Source organism: Pteropus alecto, unplaced genomic scaffold (assembly GCF_000325575.1).
Source record: "Pteropus alecto unplaced genomic scaffold, ASM32557v1 scaffold5, whole genome shotgun sequence".
In the NCBI taxonomy this organism is placed as follows: Eukaryota; Metazoa; Chordata; class Mammalia; order Chiroptera; family Pteropodidae; genus Pteropus; species Pteropus alecto.
The window spans coordinates 3,934,226-3,948,156 of NW_006441953.1; the positions used below are offsets into that span (position 1 = coordinate 3,934,226).

Below are 13,931 nucleotides of genomic sequence, written 5' to 3' on the forward strand. Positions count from 1 at the left end.
CCCGAGAAGCCGGCCCCGCCGAGTGATGAGAACAGACGTCAAACTGCCTTATGAATATTGATGCGGAGGCTAGGCTGCTTTCGTAGAGAAGCAGAAGGAAGCAAGATGGCTGCCCTTTAGGATTTGTTAGAAAGGAGACCTGACTGCAACTGCTGGATTGCTGCAAGGCTGCGAGACGAGAACGAGGTCAGAGTGCTTCTCTTTTGCCGCGAAACTCTCCCTTTCCTCTCCCCTTCGCTTTCTCTCGGGCTTCCAGGGACGGGGGAGCAAACCCTGCAGTGTCACCCACAAATATCAAGAGGGAAGAGGGAAGCTTCACAAATTACTGGAGCCTCTTCAACATGGCTGACAAATATAGTTTTAATTCCCCCTCCTCCCCCCTTTAAACCTATAGTTCTGGGTTCTCTTCTCTCTTCCTCCGGACCCGGAAAACTTACCTTTGTGACTCCGACCAGCCGGTTTCCCGGCCTTTTATCGCCAGGAAAGTGATTTTTCTTTGCTTTCCTTTCTAAAATAGTTCAGCTTTGGGGGGCACTACATTTCCCTCTAATCCTCCCACTCCCCTTCTAAGTCAGACGAGTCTCTGGTCTATCCTAACCCACCCCGGAAAGAACAGTGACGGGGGGTTTTCGACCCTTTTATGTGCTGTCGGTCTGGATCTGGCTCTGCCTCTGGATTAGCGTCCGCCCCTTCTGTCCCCCTGTCCCCTTTTTGGGGGGCGTACCGAGCGAATGTCACCGGGAGTGGAACTGGAGTACACTAAGTGAGGTTTTGTTTTTTCCTTGAGTCCGCACGTTTTGTTAGTGCTGCCGAGTGAGAGAGGAAAGAATAGTTTCTCTGGTCCCCCAAACAAGACCAGAACCCACTCTCTCAAGGTACATCAGCTCTGCGATGGGCTGTGCCTTGCAGCCTGGGGAATGTGTGTAAGAGAATTTGTGGGCAAATCTGTATCCTGGCTTTGTGCTTCTCCCGAATCCGCTTCGTTGGGCTCCCCGGTAAGTGACAGGCAGACACAAAGGCAGGCGCAGGCCGGGGGAGGGGGCGGGGAGGGGGAGCGTGGAGAGTTGGAAGACTGCAAGGTCAGGGGCGCCGAAAGAAATGAAACCCAATCCCAGCAAAGAAGCAGAGAAGTAAAGAGCATTTTTCTAACAGTCCCGTCCAAATTTCTTTCTCTCTTGGCTGTTCTCTTTTCTTGGGTCTTTTATCTCTCTGCCTTTCTCTGTGTCTCTTTTCTTCCTCCACCTCCTCCATCTCCTCCTCCTCTTACACACACACACACACACACACACACACACACACTCCTATATAGTTCCAAACCTTATATATATTGTTTTTTTCTTATATACACATGCCTATGATGCTCTCTCTGTCTCTCTGTCTCTCTCTCCATACACACACTTGAATCTTGAATCTTTTTACTGGGGCTGCTTGTATAGTATTATTAAGCTAGCAGAGTTTCCATGGAGAGTTTTCTACCTATGACAAAATTAAGTATGGCCTGGGTAGACTCCACGGAAGGTTGAATATAAAATACAATGTTATTTGCTGACTATTGCCTTCATGACATACTTTTAATTGCATTGAGTGACTCCCCCCCCCCCCCCACACACACACTTCATCCAGTGTTTAGGAACTGAAAGAAGGGTTATTTTCCAACTATTTGCTTAACTTTAGTGAAATATTTTTATATTTGCCTGTCTAGGGAGTAGGGTACATCTATGAATTTAAAATCTCAAATCACATATTTTAGCTTCCCCCTTCCAATCAAGGATAATGCAAGTCCAAAGGCAAAAATATTCATTAACAAATGATCCAACATAAGAGTAAGATTGTATCTTAGGGAGAAGTTGGGATGTACAGAAAAAAAGTTATTGGTTTTGTCTGGTTTAAGACTGTGGGTATTGTTGCCTGACTAATGAAATCATTATATTTGCATTTTAATGGAAAGTTGAAATACTGGAGGGGACTTATATTCTTTTACATGTTTACATGTGTGTTTCATAACAGGTTTGAAGTAGAATATAAATTTCAGTGCAATAAATACTCATCTTTTAATGTTATTAAGCAAAGTAAGTGAAGGGTTGCAAAGTCAAGCTTAAATTTAGAAGGTATGTAGATGATTAAAAGATGGACAGAAAGAAAATAACGAACACTACTCCATAAATCAGATTTCTGAAACCATTTGTCCCCAGTAGTTCACTTTGTAACTCTATGTTGATCTCTGGGAAAGCAGTTTACTTTAATCATTGATACTAGTGGTTATTTCACATGATTACAAGGGAGAAGTATTACTCATCTCTGCAGAACAGAAACAGCTCATTTGGTTAGTTATTTGTCATAAAATATTAAAGAAAGAACACTTAGGAATTTAGCATAAATGCTTACTATTTGCTGAGAGAACAATGGTTAACTATTCCAGCAATTCAGAATTAGAAAAATAAACTTTTTTTTTTTTTTTTTGCTAATAGACTAGTATCTAACTACTTTTTATGGACTTTTTAAATGTTATGGTATGTACTATCTTCGAGCTGTTTAAGAGTAGATTTATTTTCCACTCACATTGATATCTAAGAATATGTGCACTGGTTAATAATTCCGGTTGTGACCATGAAGGCTTATTCTTTCCTATCAAATTTAGACTATTTTGTTATTTAATGCATCCTATTTGCATGCTAAAAATAGCTGCTAATTATAGTGCTGTATGAGGGCTTCAGTGATTATAAGGAGGGGATGGGAGTATTATTCACCAATCTGAATAAGAGTGCTACTTTCTTCTTTATTAGAAAAGAAGAATCATTTGAATCAGTATGGGATAGTTTATAATAAAAGACATAAACTCAGTTTTTTATTTATGATATTTGTGAGAGTCAATACCACCTGGGTGCTCCAAAAATTTTTATAGATAGGACTGTCTTGGGTAATTGAATTTTAGGGGAGTCAAAGTGGACAAAGACAAGTGTTTTTCTTAAACTGCAGTATTGTTTCACTTATTTTCTTATTGAACTAATGGTTAATGAGAAATTAACTTGCAATGAGAGAACTCCCTTGCTTTCTTTAAATTCACACATTTACTAAGCTTTTTTTCTTTTTTTCTTAATGCTCAAATTAGATCTGGCATTGTGCTGGGCCATGCCAGGAAACAGAGGGATTGATGCAATTTTGATGCAGTGGCACATGGACTAGGCACTGGCAGGTCAGCATCAGCTCCAGAACAAGTGAAATACACCTGCCTAGAAGTTGTTATGACAGACTTCCAAAGTCCTGTTTGGGCAATGGACTTGTATTAGGTAATAAAAACTGCAGTTAATGTTTTGGTTTCACTTGCTGAAGTTAGAATATCTCTATCAATTCCTTCAAGGCCCCACCCATACACAATGTTGTAAGCCAAATGTCACTATTGAAATGTATTTCCTTACTTGCTGACCTCATTAAAAAGCCTGTCTTATGATTCACAGACACACCTAGGCAGAAACTCTTATTTTCTGACCTGCCCCAAATCCAAATTGGTGAATTCTTATAAGTTCTTATGAAATTACCTTGAAATAAAATGTCTCCAAAAGCTAGATGTTTGACATTTTAGCATGTGTAGTACTTAGAAATATTAGATCTGCTTTTTTATGCTCTAATTGCTTCTATTACAAGTTCACTTGTTGCTGCTGTTGCTTAATAGAATTTAATAGTCTTACCTAGCCATCTCATACTACTAGAGGGAATCTTTGTTTTATAAAGAATCATACAGACTGTTTTACTATCATTGTTTCCTATCATGAGAACAGGTTAAAACTCTGGACCAGTTGTCAGTGTTGGTTTGTCAAAATAACATTTTTCTCAACTCTTATGCCACCAATCTTCAGAGTAGTAATGGCATGAAATCCAGTAGCAGGAAATTATCTCACAAGCCAACTTTACAATTAAAGACATAACTGTGGGAGACTCAGGTTGCCAAGTGGAACTGGTGGTTATCTCGGAAACTGTGCTGAAGAACACAACCACAAATGATTTTGCCAAATATACAGTATTTAGTTGGTCTAGATCTCTAATTTCTATTCTGACTCACTGCCAAAGCTCAGTGAATACTGTGACATTATTTAAGGAGGTTATCTAGTACATCTGTTGATTTGGTATATTGTAGAAGAGTTCCAGAAGGGGAGAGGGTAAAGTGAGCGCTTGAATCATTGTAACTGCAAGTCAGAAAGAATTCATTGTATCTACTTATGTTCAGCATTATTCTAATCCTGCATTGTACAGTGCAGAAAATCACTGACTTAAGATAGATGTATAATCTTTTCTCAATAAAATGGATTTTGGTTGTCCATTCGAAAATAGTAAATTCTATCAGCTTTGATTTATGCATTCTCCACTTGCCATGAAATGCAGTTAAATGTGCCAGGCTTCAAGAGGTAGAAATAGATAGTAGGTGGATTTTCAATATTTTGTGTAAAAATAAATTTAGTAATAATGTATACCTACCTGCTGTCTTAAGAACTCAATATTTTATACTTACTAAGGGATGTTACTCAAACTGACTTGAAATCAAGCTCCAAATAATCTGAGAATTAAATTAAGAGGTGAATAAATTGGGATGAAGTGTTTTGGAACAACAGTTTAGGACATAAACTGGTTGCTTCACTGAAAATACTATAAGAGTTTCTTTCAAATTATATTTATATCTGTTGATAGAATATTAAATCAGATTTCTATGTCTTTTTATTCCCTAATAGATCCTAGCAGTGTTCTACTCAATCAAGATTTAATGAACAGGAGGAAAGTGGGTGGTGGTGTAAATGAGATCAAAGGGTATAAACTTCCAGTTGTAAGATATATGAGTTCTAGGATGTCATGTATAGCATGGTGACGAGAGTTAATAGTTCTATATTGCATATTTGAAACTTGCTAAGAGCGTAGATATTGAAAGTTCTCATCACGCACACACACACACACACACACACACAAATTGTAACTGTGAAGTGATGGATGTATTTACTAACTTTATTGCAGTAATCATTTCCCAATATATACATATATCAAATCACTACATTGTACACCTCAGACTTATACCATGTTATGTCAATTACATCTCAATAAAAACTGAAAAAAAGATTTAATGAAGGATGTAGAACTAACAAAAATAATGTCATTTAATTAGAAAATGTGTATTGTATTCTCCCTCATAAGAGAAAAATAATATAAAAAGTCTTGGCGATGGTGAAGATGGTAGTAATGTTGGCGCTTTTTCTTTAAATGTAATTTCTAAAGGCTATGGCAGTTGTTTCATAAAAGTAATCAATTGTAAACATACAGCTTAATGACTTTTGGTAAATTAATTCTGGGATCACATTTTTTAAATTAAATTTTTATTGAGATATTTATAGACTCAATGCAGTTATATGAAATAATGCAAATTGGGCATGTACATTCTACCTAATTTTCCTCAGCGACAACATTTTGCAAAACTGTAGTATAATATTACAGCCAAGATATTGACATTGACAGTCTACCAGTCTTACTCAGATTTCCCCAGTTTAACTTATATATGTGTGTATGTGCATATTAGTTCTATACCACTTTATCACATGCTCAGATATTTTTAAACCTTTTTTCCAGAAAACAGAAAAGTTTAACATTTACTTCATTGGTCACATGATTGTGCTACCATGCCTTATCAAAATGTGCATCAAAATATGTTTTTATTTACTTAAATTTTTTTGCATAAAATGGCCTTTGTGTTCAAAACACTTTAAGTTGTTTTAATGTTATATGATATGGTAAGTTATATCATTTATTCTTATCACAACTCTAGAGATAGGTGTTATTATTGTCCTTATCTCTGGTGGAGAAACTGAAGCTCAGCAAGGTTAAATGACTTGCCCAAGTTCATACAGCCAGTGAATGGCTTTGAAGATTTGATTTTAGGCAGCCTGTCCTTGGAGCCCAGTCTTTTAGACACTATGCTATATATATACTGCCTCATTACCATTAATAATAAAAGAGTAGCTGTAATGTCGATTACTTAGGAAAAGTCATAAAAGGAGACTTTAAATGCATACAATTGTCTATACAAAAACTTGTATTCAGATATTTATAACAGTATTATTAATAATTGTCAAAAATTGGAATGACCCAAATGTCCATCAACTCATAAATGCATAAACTGTGGTATATTCATACAATGGAATATTATTCATCAATAAAAAGGAATGAAGTACTGATACATGCTACAACATAGGTGAACCTTGAAAGAAGTAAGAAAGAAAAGGTCATATATGGTATGATTCCACTTATATGGAATGTCCAGAATAAGCAAATTTAAAGAGACCAGAGCTAGATTAGTTATTGCTAGGGGCTTGGAGCAGGGGAAAGGGGAACCGATTGCTCATTGATATGGGATTTGTTTTAGGGATGATGAAAATGTTCTCTAATTAGATAGTAATGATTGCACAAATCTAAAGAAACATTGAATTATATACTTGAAAAGAGTGAATTTTATTGTATGTGAATCATATCTCAAAGATTTAAAAAATGCATACCATTGACAAGATATTTGGCTTTCATGTCTTATGCAAAGAAATGTAGGCACCGTTTGAGTTGTATGAGGCTAAGCATATCTTTCTAGAAATATGGCACCAGTGAGTTCTGTGTAGTTGCCTTTCTTTCATAGATGAGAAGAAGGATGTTTAATTACACAAAAGTTCACCACTGTAGTGAAGAAGAGCCTTTAGGACTTTAGGAGATGATTCACTTGACAGGTGATAGGTTAGATAGATGACTTGGTGAACAGGGCTTAATATATAATTGCAAGAAACTTTCTCAAATGTATTCCATTACTTAGCCATTTTCCAATTAGTTTAACACTTGTAACCCAAGTTTTGAAAGGAATGTCTATAAAAATTGCCATTCTTGATTAAACTTCTGTGAAATGTGCAGTTTAATCTAGAAATGAGAGGAAATCCTAGATGATCCTTTTTTAAAAAAAATTTTTTGTTTAAGTGAAAACAGAAGGGCACTGGAGGAAGAGCACTGGAGAAGGCTTCTAAATTTTGATTTTAACTGTTTATAACTTCTCTTATTATCATCTATCGGTTTTTAAAATTAAAATGACAAAATGTCTTATTGGATTAAACAAAGAATCCATTTCTGTGTACTAATATTGTAGTACACTATAGATATAAAATAGGGCTGAGAAAGAAATTGCTCTGCAACAGTGTTTGTGATGCCAAGACAAAGTGAGGAAAAGAGTCAAAATGTTGATGGCTTCTCTTTTAGTAAAAAAGAGAATCACTTAGAAGCACTTACATTTTAGCAGGCACATTACCACAGTCTTTACAAACACCAACAGAATTTTTCCAGATTTATTAATGGTAAAATGAATGAGTACAGATTTCTAGGACTTGTCCCTATGAAATTAGGACTTGTAGTTTTGGACATGCAGAGTGAATTACTTGGGGTTGGTTTATTTGAATTTCTAACTTTATGTAATTCTAGATACCAGACATTCTTCTTGTTGAACAATACTTATCTCCCTTCTTATTCCGATGAGAATGTTGGATTGCCGCCGCTTGGATCTCATAGCTTGGGGCCATGATTGATAATTGGGGTGAGGGAGATTCAATGATCAGGAAGCATTTGGCTTTAATAATGGATACATGCTCTTGTACTCAATAAGGAAGTGTCTTGGCTTCACATAATTGCTGTGATCATTACTTTTTGAAGGAAGAGCTATAGAAATGACCCAGAATTCTCCTTTTTAAGAGTATGATTGTAGTACTTTCTTGTAGTTCGGTTTGTATTTCTAACAGGCACAAGTTAGGCCCTCATGTTAAAACCTTTAACCCATCAAGAAGTTGACTGATCATTATGGAAAGCAATAAGATAGAATAAAGGTCTGGTTCTCTTTATGGGAGAAATGAGCAGCCTACTTGTATTTACTCCTTTCTTGTTTCTCTTAACACTTCGTAAACGACCTCAGCTGACAGTAGATTTTTATACTGGTATTTCCATAATATTCAAAACATTGTTCAGTGGTTTGAGTGTAGTATGCCATCTCTGCTTTTTAAATGTACTTCCAAAAATTATAATCCTTTTCAAACAAATTAGAAATACAGAAAATAAGATATTTTGATTTGCTGTTTATATTTTTAGCTTTGGTTTTTATAAATAATTACAACAGAAGACATACTTTATTCAAAAGAAAAACACAGGGCTGTGAATTTTTGCTGATGGACTGCTTTCACTAGAGAGCGAATTGTCTGTGGTCAGGTACAGACACAGCAGATCTCCCATGAAGGTATGCCATACGTAGTGTTGATATTTTTCATTTGCTACTTTTATTATTTTGAGATTTGTCACAGCTTGTTCTGTGGATTCTGCAAAGTAAGGTAATTTTAATGACTATTGTCATGTCTCATTAGCTATTGCTAAAACCTGCCTTACCAAGTCACTTATTTTCTTGATAGAATATTAAATCTAGTTTCTATGTCCAGGTTATACTTTAATGGGAACTATTCAACCCAACTCTCAAGATGGGTTTTTCCTATAGTCTCCTTAAATTGGTATATTCTCTGTCTCACAGTATGGAAGAAAATAGGCTAAAAGAATGATAGTGAACCCAGCGCATATAACATGGTCTATCTCTGAGTTATTCCTCCTTTTTTTTTTCTTCCCTGTCTGCATTAAGAAACAAGGGCACCCATTAAAATAACCATAATTATTGGTTGTGCTGCTTTTAAAGTAAAGCACCAGAACCTGACAATAATACAATGATATCACACCCAGATTCCATTGCTAACATACTGTTTTGTTCCTATTAATTTATTTTTTAATCTGTTTGTTCTTTCAGAACTTTTTTCCACTTTTGTTTGAAGTCTCTTACTTTGAAGTTATAGAATTTTTATATTTGCCATTGGCTATAAAGTTCTCTCTGCTCTTTTATAACCTTTCAAGATTTTTTCATTAAAAGGATTACTTTTAGACACCCTCTAATTAGTTTAGATGATTATTAGCTTTTTGTTTGTTTTACTGCATACTTCACAACAGAACAAGAAATTATTTCTGCAAATAAAGTGTCTGATAGTTCATAAAATTAGAGCGAGCATTTTAAAAGTGAATTCACTTATTAAAACATTAATTCATTTACATTCATATTTCAATGTACCAAACATAACTGGTGAAAGGAAGAATACCATAAATGGATACTTTTTAAACATGAGGGAAGAACAAATCTTCTAAACCAAAAATACTCACCATATAAGTTACCTGTTTTAGTAAAAAGAGAAGCAGGTACATTTTAGCAGGAAAACATGTATTTTAAATTTTGTTCTGTAGACTGAATCCATATTTCAGTCCAGTCACCTGTGATGTTGTAAAATCAAAGTACTACTTTATTAAATGAGTTTTTTTTAACACAGTATGAACATCAATATAATTACAATTGTAAAAAAATTTTTTATACTAAGGATGGACTGGTTTTCAGATTTTAGGAGAAAAAATATAATATTTTAATATAATAATAAGAGGTATAATATCTATAATTGACATTAAGAGAAAGTTGTATTTAATTTTGGAATATCTGCCCATTGTTAATTGGAGAAAAACATATTGGCAAAAACAAGGCTAGTAGACATTTTGCTAATGACTTACCTTTTTAATAGCTGTGATTTGATTATGTGTTTCTACTGAAAATCAAAGTTGGAAAGGACATTTGGTTATTGACTTTGGAAACTAATTTTCCGTATTTTAAATTTTAACTTGTTTACTCTTCAATGTGATTCTTATTTCAAGTAGGAAATTTTATAGACATTTTTATAGACAAATATTTAATATATAATTTAAAAACAATTTTATCAAGCGTATGAGATATATAGGACATAGCATTCTAAAATGACTTAAAAACCATTCTTGAGATTTTGTTGAAGTGAGGATATTTTTAAAAACACAAGTTTGATTTCCTCCTGCCAGTTTTGCTTTAATTTTTATTTTTGCATTGTTACAATTTGTCATACTTTAAATAATCCCAAAGGTTATGGGAAACTTTTCACATTTAGGGGAGAAAAAAACTTAATTGTTTACATTGTTACTTTTCTCTATTATCGGTAAAAATTTAGCCTTCTTAAGAAATGAAGTTTGTTTCCTGTTCACAAATCTATTGTAAAATATAAAGTGAATGTAGATAAGGGTAAATTTAAAATAAGAAGACAGGTAATATACTAAATTCTGTTTCTCTTCACCCAAAGTCATTGGATACTTATGCCGAAAGGATCATGGAAGTTTATTTGGCTGTAAATTGCCACTTTGCAAACTTAGTGTATGTAGTGGTGTGTAATCCTGCCTCAACATTTCAGTACATATTGAAGTAAATGAGCAAATTGAAACAAATCTTGGGTTGAGAAGAGGTAGAAGGTGCATTCAGAATATGTCGTTGAGAATATAGAACTTACTCTAGTTAGGGCAGTTAATTTTGATCCTGTCCTCAAGTCAGGAGCTACTTAAAGAAAGAAAAAGATGCAGTGGTCATTTCATTTAGTTCTTCTTCCCACTATTTTTTTTTTTTTCTTTCTGAGGGGTGGACAGGGTAAGAAAAGTCAAAACAAAGGACAGAAAAATAAATACCCTTAGAGAGAATTCGTCGACATGCATATGCTCATCTGTAGTGCCGAAGAAGTGAGAGGTTTCTCTTCTGAGCTCGTTGAGGCTTACTCGCCTTCCGATTACACGTGGTCATATCAACATTTGACACGTGGGTGCCGTGAGCATGGTAGTGCTATTTACAAACACTATCCTAGGATTCCAGAGGCTCTTATGTAACAGCTGAGAGAGTCCAGGGCTTGTGTGTCTGTGGATGGAGGAATCACACAGTTTAATTCATAGTCCAGGAGGGAGCCCTTGTCTGGCTGTGACAGGGTTATGAACCAAAGATCAAGGTGTCTGGGTCAGGATTCACTCACCCAGTAAGCAGTTTTTCTACCAAAGCCTCAAAGGCTGTGCCTTAATACAGGGCAATCTTTTTTTCTTTTTTCTTTTTCTTCTCCTGCAGCAAACATAACCAATTATGCCAATTTTTTGTGTGTGATTTTAGAAAATATGGGCAGATTGTGCCTTGGTTCTGGGTTGTCGGTTACGGTGCCACTGTGCCTGAAGTGCACATGCCTGCTGCATAGTCTCACAATGTCTCTTTTACAAAGGGCATTTTTCTAGTTGTAAGCATTAGTCAGATGCGAGCAAATTCTTACTTGGACTTACTGAACTAGACACTCTGACCACGAAACACTCAAGAAAACGATTTCATCATCTTCCACCTCTCACCATATACCCACTCCTTCTACCTCCCCCTCTCCTCCCTTTTCAGTTCATTACCACACCTTTTTCAACCCTCCTCCATTTTTAATTCCATATCAAGATTTGGGGTTAAACCAAGCAACAAATCTGTTTTAAGTAACATTTTGTATAAGAGAAGTTTAGATCTGTAATAGTTAAAAATTATCTGTCCAAATATATTATTTACATATGAGGCTTAGAAGTCACTTTTAGTTATTAAATTTATTTAAATAAATTTAGCTGTTTAACATCTGAATTTGTTCTCATTTGAAAGAAATTACCAAAAGAGTGATTCATTTAACCAACACAATTAAATCTAAGGATGGATGTTTTTCATCTCTGTTGCTGAATAAAAGTTTGTTCTGGATTTGAAAAGATATAACTTATTTAGTGTTTGTCAGTTATAAGATACTGTACATTTCTAATGCATCAAATTAAGACATGGTAAACATAGATTATAAGCTTTAAAAGAGTCTTTTCATTTCTTTGTTTTATTTGCTTGCTTTTTATTGTTTTGGCCTGAAGATGACATATTTATCTCAATCACTTCAGGCCCAAATAGTCCAAGTTTGCATGAAATTACTTATGGGTATACTTTCCCACTAAGAGCAGTGCCATGTCTGAACACTCTTAGGCTTTCACAAGAATCATCTTATCCTGTGTTGGAACATTAATATTTTCTTCTTTTCTTACACCTTTGTTGAACAGTAAATCATATATGGTTATAATCTGAAAGTATTCAGAATTTCATAAAGGCTATAGGTTAGTGCATTTCTGCTCAGAAAGGGATTTAAATATAACTTTTATTTGACTATAGTTTCATTAAAGTGGCAAGCCTGCAGTAAAAATTGATTTATTCAATGGTTGGGCTATCTTCATAAAGACGAGACTTAGTTGCAGGTGTTTCTGTATTATAAAATATCAAAATGGTAGATTGAATGTGAAATATACATACCAAAAAGCAATGTGGAAATTTAGGCTGATTATCTCTTTTCCATAACCAGAGTGTATGTGTGTGTGTGTGTATTTGTATGTGTGCGCACATGCACACATGTTTTCACTCACACCTGTTTTGGACTTTTGATACATGAGTTTAGTCCTCTTGATAGAAATGGTTAAACGAACCACAGTAAAAGTCTCTGTCTATGAATATAAAATGAAAAAATATGAATGTCATGTATTTTTCTAAATATCATGAAGTTGCACAAAATCCTTAAGATCTTTTGTACAAACTGCCTTTATACAGCCCTTTTGGAAGACAGCGGAGGAATCACATAGGAGCTCACACATTAAAGCAAACGGTTGGCTTGGTGATGTTAAGACTGTCGCCACTGGTGTTCTTTCTTGCATAGGAGTTCCAGATCATCCTGATGCCCTCTCATGTGGTCAAGCACACATGGCTTTAATATTTACACACACTGTTCCAGGATTCTGAACACCAGTGATGTAACCGTGGGGGCAGAAGGAGTGGTCTGTATCTCAAAATATTTAATGACCTGGATCATGAATACCGATACAGAATAAGGAAGCACTGATTGTAGTAAAACTTGACGGAGTGGGGGCGAGGGTGACATTGTGGATGCTTAAAGGAGGCTTCCCCGTGATCCCCCACATTGTTTTAAACTACCATTACCACCCCAAAAGAGTTTTTTACTTTGAACTTAAAATAGTAGCTTTTAACTAGGGCAAATGAGTAAGTGCTTTAGTTTCCGAAGGCTGGAGGTGATGAAGCTCTTAAGAGTGTCACTGTCTTTCATAACCAAGCTGACTCAGACTCTTTTAGAAGTTATGGCAACTTACCCTCTCAAATAATATTACTACATATCTGGATGGAAACAGACAATTGGAATGAGAGCTGCCATTTTTTCTTGTTTTGAAATTGTTTCTCACCCATTATTTGTTTTATTTTTGAAAGTATGTCTTTCCTATTGCATATAGAAATGCTTTCCAAAATCACAAAATATGTATAGAACTACTTTTCTTAACATTATAATCTGTTTAAGAGCCTATGTCTGCAGCAATATGGGGATGGTGTAGAGGGCGGCTCCTTATCTGGTAGAATCCTGATAAAGGAAAAGAAAAGGTGACTGCTAATTTTGGAATTTTTATAATAATAAAGTAGTGATATTCAACTGAATATCAGCAAATATGTTTAACACAAAAAAGTACCTACAACAATAAGGGGAAAACATGTAAAAAATGAGACTATGAAGAGTTTTCAATGAATAAATGCTCTACAAATTATGAACATTTAAAAGATGTTTCAAGCTCTGTTTCCTATTTGTTACAAATTATCAAAAAAAAACTATCAAAAAATTCTTTATCTATCTTTGAACTTTTAATATTTTTGGACTGTGGATTTAATTCTGTGTGCATGAATGTTTGTGTTTGAGTATGTTGTTATATTTTAGATTAGCAATGTAAACTAGAGATGTTCCCAACTACTTGTAAAATATTGCCACCTGGTTTCCCACCACCTTTACTTCAATATTTCAATAAATTATTCATCAGATTTACAAAAATGTAGTTCATTATCACACATAGACTGCTACTGGCTGAAAAAGACTTTACAGACTATCTGTTGTATTTACAAATGAGAGAATGGAGTCCTGGGAAGGGAA

General features: G+C 34.9%; 1 protein-coding gene and 1 long non-coding RNA gene across 2 annotated transcripts in view; one reads left to right on the plus strand and one right to left on the minus strand.

Moving 5' to 3' along the window:
* Positions 1–1,002, minus strand: part of LOC112485479 — a 104,557-nt gene extending 103,555 nt beyond the window's left edge. Inside the window, exon 1 of the long non-coding RNA XR_003048462.1 lies at positions 438–1,002. This is a non-coding gene — a long non-coding RNA (uncharacterized LOC112485479). The remainder of the gene's footprint in view (positions 1–437) is intronic.
* TET2 (tet methylcytosine dioxygenase 2) overlaps positions 7–13,931 on the plus strand; it is a 116,775-nt gene continuing 102,850 nt past the window's right edge. The window contains exon 1 of the mRNA XM_006918886.3: positions 7–186. The gene's annotated coding sequence lies outside the window, so the exon portion shown is untranslated. The remainder of the gene's footprint in view (positions 187–13,931) is intronic.